Raw genomic sequence first — 10,885 nt, 5'->3', positions numbered from 1 at the left:
AACAATGTCACAAAGTAATTTTTTGTGTAAATATCCACGAGATTTATCATACAGCCACAATTGGTACAGCTATGGCGAATTGCTGAAGGAACACTATAGCCATAATTGGTACCTTAAGATGCAATTTATAATTGCATTTTTCAAGTATTTTAATAAACATTGAGTGAAAATAAAAAATACACTCGTCTTCTACACATTGTTGGCCACAAGAAAACATAAAAACTTTTGAAATTTTTCTCAGTATTTATTTTTACAGGGGTAAAATCGGTATCCTGATGACATATTATAGCCATAATTGGTACACTTACCCTGCTCAATATTGAAGTTATGCAATGGATTTAGTTACGATTTTGTGCACGTTATTTGTTTACATTGCACATCAGCTCGTTGCTGTGTGGCTTTATCCGTCAGATATTTCACCTGTCAAATAGTTCATTACCGTATCAATAAACGATGCGCAATCTTAGATTGCGCAAATATTTATCTGTCAAACGGATCGGTTTGATATATTTATCTGTCAAAAAAATATATACATCTCGGACATATAATCTTGAAAATTTATGCGCAATCTTGGCGCAATCTGAAATTGTATGGAAATGACGTATATAGATCAGGGTTGGCTACGCGAATTGACTTATATTTTGATAAACCGAATATATGCGCAATCTGAGATTGCGCATCGTGTATTAATACGGTTACGCTGTATATTTCACCTCATGTAGCCGAGCCAAAGTGAGTGTATAGGCCCGATTATTAAACACAAATTGTAAAGACAAGTTGTCAAAATCGGAAGATTTGTATTATGACAGCCGTTTGTGTTGTGTGTTGGAAAAATATTATTTGACGAAACACAAACTCACAAGCACACTGCCAAGATATGTATTATGAAACACAAACGGAAATCCAAAACTGTCAAATTGCTTTCCGTCACCTTTTTGTCACGGAAAGGCGACAATCTCAGATTGTTTGACCGACATAACACAACAACAGAATTCTTGCTGTTGCTTTCACGGCAAAATGTAAGTATTTTATTTCAGAAATAATCAAATTTCATCATTTTAAACAAAAATATGTGTACTGCCATATCCTTACAAATGACGATATGCTGGAGATACCGGTAACGTGCTGCTGTTTTGGCTTAAGAAGCTACTGTTATTTCCTTCCTCTGTTGTTATTCGATGGTAGTCGAAAGATGAAGAGCTCATGTACTCGGTTTGCGTTCAACAGCAAAGGATTCCAGGATTCTTCAGTGAGCGACTGCTTCAACAACCAACAGCATAGGCACATGTAATTATCACATCTAATACTGCATACACTTTTAAGAATAAAAAATACTCAGAGGGCTCGATCTCCGCCAGAATGTCAAGGAAAATTTCCTTCGACACACGACAATCTTTCTTAAATCTACAATTAACAACCACGAAATGAAACATGTATAACACGGTTTGCGCAAATGATCCGCATGCTTAACTTAAGTAATTAGTAAGTAATTACGCTTGGTTACAAAGCTGTAACGTGTCGACACAAATACAGCAATCAGCGTTGTTTTGCCAGATCTACCGTTGTTTCTTCTTCACTTCTGCTATCGTCACTTACGAAGTGGGAGAAAATCAATCATCAAGAAAACTTCGATGTTTTAAACAAGGATTGTTAGCTTGATAAACGAGCGTGTCTTAAAAAACTTGTTTACGTTTTTTATTTTGATTTTGAACATTTTGACACATCGACACAGCTTTAACGAAAGAAAAAATTTAACGAAACTTGTCTGTCACAAGAACGGTTTCAAAATGCATACCTATTTTCCATTTGTATTGACGCACTTGTCTTGTGTCATTTCCGTTTGTGTTTAATAATCGGGCCTTATATATCAAGTGGGCTTATGGTGTTCTTTCTCACCAATATATCGACACACAATTTGATGGTTTGTTCCATAACAAAATCTAGTATGCCTTGAAGTTAAAACGAAATCTCGCAGAAATTGTATGTGGTTTTTCTCGGGCGTAGCACGAAGAAAGAAGCAAGAAAAACTTACGTGGCAGCCAGTTCTTGGATTAAAACGAAGATTTGAAGGCTATAGATTCCACAAAAAACATTTCTTTCGCCAAATCTGATACATAGGCAACAATTATTGAATCCTTTCTGCCAGCAAGCAAGGAGCAGTGTACCAACCGAACCAAATATGAGTTTATACTAAAAGTGAGGAATTTATCAGAGTACCAGCGCATACATCCTTTGGTCCTGTTCAACATACCACCGATTGTTCTCAGATATCGAGTAAAATTGTGAAAATTTTGGATAGAGTTAGGAGTGAGTACATAGAAAAATCATCAAAGCATCCAGTTTGTTATGGATCTAACTGTCAAACTAGGTTTTCTTCCTATTTTAGTTTTTAGACGTCAAATTGCACTGGATAAGCCCACCTGATATATCAACTCACTTTGAGCCGAGCGGTTAAAAAGCACGCACCTTAAAGATGAATGCAAATAAAATGCGGCACAGCTTGTTCAACTATCAAAGGAATAAATATGCATCGAAAGGCGAACCGTGTGCAGAACACTTCACCACAAAACAAAAAACAATTATTATGATGAGATAAATATGTAAATCCGATCCCTCTCTAACGCTAATTAGAAACACTCAACGCAGCAACACTCTTATGTCGAAAGATCAAAACAATAATATACTCGGCTTGCTCACAGCTGAAACATCGACCAGCTTGTTTTGTCCACCCTCTATCCCGATTCCCTGCTGATTAGCTTCATTTGCGACAGGAATGCCTTGAAGATCAAAGCAGTGTTTTTTTCCACCGTTGCGTTGGTTCAGTATTACCAGCAGAGTTGCACCACACATAAAATGCACTGGAAAAAAGGGAGCAGCTTAATTGGTTTGGAAAGAAAATCAATCACACTTGTCAGTGACCAGTTTGTTCAAAGGGCAAAATAAGGCACAACACTTGAGTGGGAGGTTTGTTTTGGGAGTGGATGTTATCCTGTTGCGGTTTGGCTTACATATGGTGCGAATGGTTGGATTTGAAGGCGTTCAAGGGGAGGCGTATACATAAATAAATACTGTCACTTGCAGCAATGCATTGTTGCAAAGTTCCAAAACGACCCTTTTACGAACCACTTCAGCAAAAAGCTCAATTGAATGGCACAGCAATTGGTATAGGCTATCGCTCAAGGGGCGTACTAGCTCCGCTCCGCATCAAAACATTTACAACCCTCCCCCACTTTATGCATGCCTTTCGCTGCAAACCTTTATTGCAGCTGACTCTCAATCAATCTTTAGCCAGTGCAATAAAAGAGCAACAGCACAATTGCACTACCCAGCACCCAGTTCCCAGGTCTGCACCGGGCACTCAGGTCATTCAATCAATCGGTTTGATTTTCTCGATTGTTTACCGAGCTATTGGCGTACTGCAGCCGGGGACGGGATCGTAGCTGTAAAGTGTCCTTTACAGTCAACAGTCGTTTCTGTTCGTATTCGAAGCTAATTTCCAAACCGCAAACCGGCAGACTCGAACCGGACGTTCATGAGTCCACTCCATACCGGTCCACTCTGTGTGTGTGTTGAGATTTTTCGTTCTTCCCGATACGTTCGAACCATCATCTGTAATCCAATTTCCTTGCAACGAAGCTTTACACACCGTTAAACGATGCTGTTTGCTAACGATTCTAGCACGGCAAATGCGGTTTGCGCGCCCGGGAAAGCAAAGCGCGATGAATTACTGTAGTGCTCGCTCGATGCTACTTAATTTCGTTTACCTGCCATTGTTGACTGTTTGTTTTCGACTTGATTTGATGCATTTTTCCACCAACCGGGATGTTTAGGAGCTAAAAAACGACGCGAGTTATCGAGTGAGTTGAATGTGGAATCACAGTGGCTTGTAATAGTTCCTTTTGAAAGTAATCTTTTCATTGTTTAAAACGTTTAAAATATTTCGTGAAGAAATAAATCATCTTATTGGTAATCTTACATATCCTTTATTTTATTTAAAATGCAGAGGGCAACAAAAAAACCCTCTTTATATGAAATAATGCCTTTATCTCCTTGCACCGGTTTATCGATAAATTGTGTTTTATGCTTTTCTAATCCATGGCAGGGCTTCCGTTTTGCGAAATGGATTCCTTTCTTGCTTTCGCAAGAAAAGGTTATCTTTTGCCCCATTTTCGAAAACCAACACACAATACCCGATGCTGGCACGTTTGTTCGGCATAGGGGACCCATTTGCTGGGCGGAGATGCTTTTTATTACAGACAGTACAGTGGCCAGTGTAATTGATAAAAATGTTCCCGATGCTGCCCGAAGCTGCCGTTGGGGAAACATATCTATCCGGCTAAAAATCTTACTGCACGGCTGCAAAGTGGTGCAGCAAAATCGAACGAAATGGATAGGATTACAATTCGCGAAAAGGATTCTTTCCTGCGGGAAATTTCATTTCGCTAATTGGTTGGTATAGAATTTTCGGTTTTTTGAAAACTTGCCCCACCTGGTTGATCAGTGCGCTGTGCGATCGAAAGTGAAGTATTGGAAGGGAATGAAATTTTATATTGAAAGAAAACAGTGAAACCACCGAACAGACCACCGCCTGCAATGGAAGGTGAAAAAACTATTGCACCACATTGTTAATAATATCCCTCACTTGTTCCAGCCCCGAAATAAAACGCAGAGTTTACTGCTTGTTAACAATGCGAAATTTAGCATGTAAAACTTGCGATGCAATTTATCCTCCCAATGGCTCATTAGTTGCAATCGAGCAGAGAGTAACAAAACGCAAGCAACGAAGAATGCGTAAAGAATGGGTAATAAAGGTAGAACAAAAGGACAGCGAGCTAGTAATCAGTCATTCGTGTAACTTTCCCATACTGGAGCGAACAAAAGGGGTGGGGTTTGGGTTGCTCCTGGTGTCCGATTCCAACCAACCTCAAACCGGGCAGTGCGGACAGGTGTGCACGGTCGTTTCCAGTCCCACGCTTCGCTGCTGTTAGCTCCACGGTGCAGTATTAGATTTCTTTCTGTTCTATCTCTTTCTCTTCCTCTGTATTTGTCTGTTATTTTTGTGTGGTAATTTTTTTCCAGCTTTTACCGCCAACGGCGAGATGAATCGCATTGTTTGGCTTTTGAAGGTTTTTTGCTTGTTAACGCAAACAAAACCAGACAGGTTGGTTGGGCTGAGCTGGGTTGTACGATTTTTCCCCCCTTCACAAAGTCAAAACTACGCTGCTGGTGCTTTGCTGTGCGATCTGTAGCAACTGTCCGAGCCAAAATGACCAACCACACTGGTTAACTGTTTAACCGGGCGGCGGATAGTCAGCGAAGCACAAAATGCATACACCAGCGAGGCAAACCTGCTAGTGAGCTGGTACACGTAAGAAACGAACGAGCGAACCACGGTTAAGATTAATTGTGGGTAGCATAATTGGCTCACACAGTGTCTCAAGTGAGGTCTGCTGTTGAGCTTAGCTGCAAGCTCTTTTTGCGGGAGGCTATCAGAAAGGTTGCAAGATTAAACAGGGGTTTTTTTTAATGTCACAGAGAATGGTATTTGAAATATGATTGTATTTTACTATGTTTAACGAAGGGCAAACTTAACGCAAAAAGGAAAATGAGCTTCTGAAGCTACTTAGCAGCATCAGGCATCGATAAAGGGGGATGTGCTTGTGTTTGTGAAAGAAGCATCCTTGCCTGGTGCTAATTGTATTGTTGTATTGTATTGTTTATTGTATTAAGTGATTGGCCATACAAGCGGCCTTATCACTGAATTAAAACTAGAACTTAAATAACTAACACATAGAACAGGTTAAACGCAGTGTATAATGACAAGACGGATCAACAGAATCTTGTAGGTATATGCCAGTCAAATACCATGTAACGCTGATTAAATTTACGGGCCATCGCAGTCATTGGGTCGTTCTCGCTGTATACACGTCTTGTAAGGTCAGTTCTTATTAGTCTGTAGTTACGGAACAGTCTAGGAGGATGTTGACTCTAGCCAGTAGTTCTGGCAACAACGAGTATGATACGATGGACGAGGGGTTACATTACGCCACGGAGTGCAGTGTAGGACAATACGAGTAACTCTCTTTTGGACAGCTTCTATTCTATTGGACCAAACACTAGAGAACGGACACCAAACTGTAGAACTAAACTCGAGGACGGAACGAACATAGAACTTATACAGAGTTAACAGGCAGTGTGGGTCATTGAGTTCTCACCAGTCAGAGAAAACATCAATCGATCTTTGCAGAGAAAGAGAGTCGGAAGTGTTCCGTACGATACGAAACAGTCTAACATCATCCGCTTAAAGCAGACAATCTGCTTCCGTAATGGCCAGTGTGACGTCGTTAATAAAAAGCGAGAACAGCAGTGGTCCCAAGTTGCTGCCCTGAGGAACGCCTGATGAACTCTCGAAAACGTTAGAGGAGACACCATCGATTTGTACGTAGTAGCTACGTTCAGAGATATAGGACCTGAACCAATTCACCAGCGGAGTAGAGAGACCGATCCGGGCGAGCTTAGCCAACAGCAAGCGATGGTTCGCACGATCAAACGCAGCCTTAAGATCAGTGTATACTGCATCCATTTGAGCTCCGGAAGTAAAGGCTGCGTGGCAGTTGGAGACGAATTCCACCAGGTTTGTGGTAACACTGCGTCGAGGAAAGAAACCATGCTGGCGTGTAGAAATATAAGAACGACAGTGATACATTAGCGAGTTTTGTATGACGATCTCAAACACCTTGGCACAAGAAGGCAAGGTGGTTATACCGCGGTAGTTCTCAGCAGAGTTTTTATCCCCTTTTTTGTACACCGGAAACATCATAGAGGATTTCCCGGTCGTGGGTACAGTACTTTGTGCAAAAGAGAGTTGGTAGATTTGAGACAGAGGCTCTGTTAAAAATTCGCGGCATTTGGCAAGGATTACCGTAGGAATACCATCGGGTCCAGGGTTGTATGAGGTTTTGACCTGCTGCAGAGCACGTAGTACAGTATCTACCGAGATAATAATATCGCGTACATCAATGTCAACAACATCACGGGGCACATTATTTAAAGCTGCTTCTAATGATAAGCTTGCATCATCCGTAGTAAACCAGTCCTTGAAACGATCAGCAAATAGGTTGCACATGCCTTCCTTACTGCTTGTGGAGACGTTGTTATATGTGAAAACATCGGGAAGCGAGCTGTTACCGCGTTTTGATTCAACATACCTCCAGAATCGTGTTGGGTGTCTGATGAGCGATAATTTCACTCGAATGAGATAACGAGTATAAAGTTGTCTGTTATAGCTTCTATATACATTATGGCCAGCGATGAACCTTAATTTGGAGTGTTGTGTACCATTTGTACTATAAAAGCGAAAGCACGACGCTTTTTTTTGCTTTAGACGGCGTAAACGTGCATCAGACCATGGTGGACTGCGACGCGGTGGCATTAGAGGACAGCAATCAGATATAAGCGCCAGTAGTGTTGTGTTAAATAGTTCCAATGCTGAGTTAACATCCGGATTACCTTCCAGGAAAGACCAGTCAGTAGATTGCAGCAGTACAGCTAGACGGATAAAGTTAGTTCGCCTGTAGTTACGTGTGCCGGACTCACGGTTTGGTGATTAGGTAGAACGCCAGGAACGAGCTGTATTTCCAGCACCAGTTAAGTGTAGTTCAACGGGAGGATGATGGACATCAACGACAACCATGGGGAAAGGTGACACTACCGGTGGGGCACAATAATGTAGTATCTCGTCAGAGACAATTATGAGATCGAAAATGTTATTCGATGCATTAGGTATGAAGCTGATCTGAGAAAGCCCATTACTATAGATGCAGTCAAGCAAAGAGCGGCAGTTATCCGTAATTCGTGAATTCTCATAATTGATTCGAAGTGCAGGAACGTTAGCATCATCGGTGTTCCAGGAAAGATTGGGGAAATTAAAGTCCCCGAATAGGAGAAGCGTATCAGTGGTTGCACAAGCAATATTATCTATGGTGGAGCAGATAGTTTGCATGGTAGTAGTGTTGTTTACTAAATCTAGAGGAATGTACACTACACCCGTGATAAAAGTACGTTTATTACCATAAACTCTTACCCAGAGTTGTTCAACGGTATCCTGTGTAGGACAAAGTATTGTACGTAGGTGTGAAGCAATGGCAATGAGAACCCCGCCATCGATTGATTTTTTACTATTTTTGCTGCTGCGGTCTGTTCTATACACTGTATAATTATCCGGGAACAATTCCGAGGAATCAATCGTTGAATCCAACCATGTTTCAGTCAGGATAATAACGTCATAGTGGGTTGTAGAAACATAGTCAAATACTTGATTGCATTTAAATTTCAATCCTCTAACGTTTTGGTACAGGAACAATAATTCGTCAGTATTATTACGGCAGGCGACCCCTGTAGGATTGACATGATAGCCGTGCGATTGTGTGAGTGTAGTGTCCGTTCTTTGGCGATGGTTTGTTTTGGTTCCACGATCATTAAGTTGCGTGCGCCTTTCGTCAAGCACTGCCTCAGTAGAAAAAATATTGTTTATTGTAGGAAAAACAATCGTCTGGAAAGTGCAATTATTATTTACTAATGTTGTTTCAGCGCCGGTGTTCTAATCTAATCATTATGTTAATGCATTCGCCAATTTGAGAAGATTGTGTGAACATTTTCATCCTACATGTTACTGCGTGGGTCGATAATGCGCTTATTGTAATTGCGTTCTACAATGGTGTTTGAATCATCTGCTACATGGTATGAATATTTAAAAACATTTTCTATCTAGATTCAATCGTCGCTACCTTCTTATTACCCTGCGAAGAGAATATGCTGCACGAATAGCGCTGCTAACGCAATCGCCAACCGTAAACTTCCTCGGTAATTGAAACCCCTAAATAGTGATGCAAAATTTAGACTTTTAAAATATGTAAGGTAAAGCGTCCTTTGATGCGTCCACAAGGATCAACTGGTTCAGATTCACTGACAGTCCTGCTCGTTTTGACGTGAGACGCAGCAGCACGTGATAAGAAAAGTGCAACAACGGAACGAAAACATTACGAGCGGTACGTTTGCTAAACAGCTTGCCAACGCTGCAGCCCCTATCGCACTCCCGCACGGCTGATAGCTACCGTAATTTACGACCGTTCTCCTTTGTGTCTAAATTGTCTGAGCTTGTGTTGTGTATCTATTTCTAGCAGGCAAGGTACGTCCACGTCCGTTGAAGCCGCTTTCCGGGAAGTACGCTCCGGTTGCGACAACCATGGTCTCGGGAATCGTGCATCCTTGTCCGCCGCCGCCGCTGCTGCTGATGTCTAACCTAATAGTATGAAAGGAAAATGCAAGCATTTCACGATGCCTTCTTCTGTAGTGAGCGAAACAAGTGGGACAAAGTGAAGAGAAAAAGAGAGAGAGAGAGAGAGAGAGTGAGCGATTGGGGGAGTTTGCACATTTGCACACACGTACATACACAAAAGAAAGAAAAGAAATCGGAATGACACGCAATCCTTATGCACAATCCGGAAAGCAACTGTCACTGTTTGCATAAATCATGCAATCATTCCAAGGTCTCTCCGGCTGTTTCCGGAAACACTCATATCCATTTCATCCCCGGGCCTGCACTCTTTACCTGCTGAGAGGTAACTAGGCATTCGGTGCCGTAACCTTACTGCCCGGCACGATGTTGACGATACTTGGGATAGAATCGTATTAGCACACATTTTGTGTCGTGCCGTGCCTCTTATGGTACGGTATACTATTCACCGGGCTTGAGTACTTTGTAACTGAGCTTGATGAAATATTTGTAAATTAGGTTTGTGGAACCGGTTACCAAACGTACACGCATGTACCTGTGCGAGTGTGTGTGTGCGATGTTTGGGCAATTTTACTAATAAAATAAAAGCACAGGAAAACAAAGAGAATCGTCAATGGATAGATAGCTGAGTCCTGTAACAAATTTTATAGTTCTATTCCCATCAAAACCCCAAAATGAAAATCAGCTACGGGGTTCGTTCCATTCGCAATCTGCTTTAATTAAAAATAATAGACAGTTTTATTTTTCCATCGATTTTAATCTACACTGGCCGTGGTGATTGAAAATTCAACTGAAATGAAACCCAAATAATGGAACAAAGTTTTCCTCCCGCTGCACGCGGAACGCATCTCGGGCTGCTGATTACACGCGTTCATTGAAATGGGATGATTAAACGGATGCTGAATAATTACCAGCCGTCCGTATGGTGGGACGTGATTAAAGGACGGGCACAAATTCTGCCCAAAGCAAAGCTTTCGCCGGGCAGCAACAACAAACCACACGTATGGCGGTGATAACCGATGATGATTTAGTGCAAATGTGACTAATTAATTAACCGTTTGTGGTGTGATGAAAATGTCCATCAATTTATTTTAGGATTTGAATTGATATTAAACTTTTTGCTTATTTAAAGCAAACAGAGTGGGCCTGTTTGTAAACTAGTGTTGTGTTATGTGCTGATAAATGAAAAATAATCGATTTTCTGCCCCAAGCTCGACCGGTACAAAGGACCAGGCGTCTCCATTTACACATATTACTGATGTGTTAGTTGGTGTATGTTGGTAAAAGAAACCAGCAAATATAACAAAATTTTCTTTAATTTGCATTTTGGAACTCACACACATACACACACAAACATTCCTATGATATTATAATTTATTATGCTACAGTCTTATATACAATCTGTCTATATTTGTACAAGCGACCAGGCACCTCCATTAGTAGTAAATTGCTACTAGTAACGTTTTTAATCCAAAGTAATCTTCTAATACTTACTCTATAAGCTTATTTATAAAGCAACCGTCAGCTTTCGGGTGTTGGCAATGATGTTTCTATTCAATCGGTTACGACAAGAGAGCTCAAACAAATGAA

General features: G+C 41.1%; 1 long non-coding RNA gene across 2 annotated transcripts; it reads left to right on the top strand.

Annotated features, from left to right (window-relative positions):
* Window positions 1-1,940: 1,940 nt before the first annotated feature.
* Window positions 1,941-2,579, top strand: LOC121600163. Of its 2 annotated transcripts, none has more exons than XR_006005784.1 (2): window positions 1,941-2,307; window positions 2,387-2,579. It is a non-coding gene; the product is annotated as an uncharacterized LOC121600163 (long non-coding RNA). The 2 variants fall into 2 exon arrangements; XR_006005785.1 differs by having other exon boundaries at window positions 2,369-2,579.
* Window positions 2,580-10,885: the final 8,306 nt, after the last annotated feature.

Source organism: Anopheles merus, chromosome 3L, assembly GCF_017562075.2.
Source record: "Anopheles merus strain MAF chromosome 3L, AmerM5.1, whole genome shotgun sequence".
Lineage (NCBI taxonomy): Eukaryota > Metazoa > Arthropoda > Insecta > Diptera > Culicidae > Anopheles > Anopheles merus.
The sequence above is the reverse complement of the archived record's forward strand: the minus strand, read 5'-3'. Positions and strand labels throughout refer to the sequence as shown.